Genomic DNA, 2,500 nt, shown 5'->3' on the forward strand with positions numbered 1-2,500 from the left:
CTGTAATGTGTTGAGAGTGTTTCATACCAGTGTGTGATGCTATTTTATGTGAAATTGAGGCCGAGCTGTTACAGTCATATCTACCTCATCATAAACGTCAGAGAGAGAGAGAGAGAGAGAGAGAGAGAGAGAGAGAGAGAGAGAGAGAGAGAGAGAGAGAGAGAGAGCTGTCTTTCCTCGACCATATGAGATGTGTGTCACCAGCAAAACACACCACCTGACACCTGAGGAACACCCGCCGCTGCAGCTACACTCTGCGTGTTTCTGTCTTTCTTTCTATTCATTTTTTTCTTTTTCCCGTCCTTCACCTACCCACTACCGCGCCCCTCTCTCTCTCTCTCTCTCTCTCTCTCTCTCTCTCTCTCTCTCTCTCTCTCTCTCTCTCTCTCTCTCTCTCTCTCTCTCTCTCTCTCTCTCTCTCTCTCTCTCTCTCTCTCTCTCTCTCTCTCTCTCTCTCTCTCTCTCTCTCTCTCTCTCTCTCTCTCTCTCTCTCTCTCTCTCTCTCTCTCTCTCTCTCTCTCTCTCTCTCTCTCTCTCTCTCTCTCTCTCTCTCTCTCTCTCTCTCTCTCTCTCTCTCTCTCTCTCTCTCTCTCTCTCTCTCTCTCTCTCTCTCTCTCTCTCTCTCTCTCTCTCTCTCTCTCTATATATATATATATATATATATATATATATATATATATATATATATATATATATATATATATATATATATATATATATATATATATATATATATATATATATATATATATATATATATATATATATATATATATATATATATATATATATATATATATATATATATATATATATATATATATATATATATATATATATATATATATATACATGTGACAAAAGCATAAGGAAGACCAAATAAGGAAGACTAGAAAAGAAGAGAATAAGATAGAATAAGTGAGAAGAAGGAATGAATGGAGAAGAAGAATAATGAAGTGTTTGGAATACTAAGCGGTGATGGTGGCCAGGAGAGGGAAGGCACTTACCACTTGACATGGAGGGAGACCAGAAAACACAAGCACGGACACAAGTCCCACGCAGTGCACCACGCCAACACGGCCATAAAGCCTGGGAAGGCAGCAGCAGCAGCAGCAGCAGCAGTGGCAGCGGCAGCAGCAGCAACAGCAGCCTGGGGCAAAGAGTGCTTGTCAGTAATGGTTGCAGGGTCAAGGCAGAGAAAGAATTTGCAAGGGAAAGTGGGCCGGGAGGCGTGAGGCACACCAGAAGGAGGAAAGCCTTTAGAAAAATAGCCACGCCCACTTACGCTCCGCCTTCAAGCCGCCCTTGCTCCCTGATTGGCTGGTGTATGAAGCACCACGCCTGCGGGAGGACCAGATGCACCAATGAGCAGCGTGAATGGTACACGTGTGGAGTGTTATGACAATAAAGGCAGTAGTTCAGGTAGGGAAGTAGGCAGTCCCCAAGCATTGCATTATATTAGAGCGGGTGACAGTGGAGTGGTTGAGGAGCGGAGAGCAGCAGAGACAAGCAGACACAGCAGCAGCAGCAGCAGCAGCAGCAGAGAAGGCCTGCCTCACCACAGAGGGGTGGAGGTGGACGGAACAACTTAAATCAGGTGGAGCTTGAGAGCGTACCGCAGTGTATCGATCCATTATGTTATTAAAGGAGGAGTGGGCTGCTTACTGCATGACAGGCTTGTGTGGTGTACGAAGATTAACTCCGCCATGGCGTGTTTACAGCAATTGACGTGATGGTGGTAAGTGTGTTGACAAGTCCACAGTAATGGCGCCGAGTCAGTATTGGCTGTGTTGATGCTTTTGATGTTGTCTGTGTCTGTGCGGTGGTTGCGATCATCTCTCAGTGTGTTCAACAGATACAAACTGACAAGTAATAGCTTGCAACCATTTCAACATGAATGCCACGCACACATTTGGACTTGCAACAAATGTAAATAATTACCAGTTTTTATTTAAAATGTGGAAGTGTTGGTGACTCTTCCTGTACCATTTATTTAACAATTCCTGCAAACATCTCCCTCCTACACAACGCTCTATACTACTACTACTACTACTACTAATAATAATAATAATAGTATTAATAATTATAATAATACCGCTACTACTACTACTACTACTACTAGAAGTGATCTGGGCACTGTTTTTTACATACACAAAACACAGAAAATACACAAAAAAAATAAAATACAGTTGAGCTTTCTATGAATATATAATTCATATAACTGAAATTATTATCATTATTATTATTATTATTATTATTATTATTATTATTATTATTATTATTATTATTATTATTATTGTTGTTGTTGTTGTTGTTGTTGTTGTTGTTGTTTTTGATGATGGTGGTGGTGGTGGTAGTGGTTAAAAGGACGTTGGTTCAAATGTTTCTGAGCCCTGATTGGCCAGGCAGCAGCCAATAACGAGAGAGCATTATCCTGCCACGTGTGTTGATAAATAAAGAGAGAGATGAACCAGTACTACTAATAAGTTTACAAAAAAAT

The sequence above is a fragment of the Scylla paramamosain genome, unplaced genomic scaffold, assembly GCF_035594125.1.
Source record: "Scylla paramamosain isolate STU-SP2022 unplaced genomic scaffold, ASM3559412v1 Contig148, whole genome shotgun sequence".
Taxonomy (NCBI): domain Eukaryota; kingdom Metazoa; phylum Arthropoda; class Malacostraca; order Decapoda; family Portunidae; genus Scylla; species Scylla paramamosain.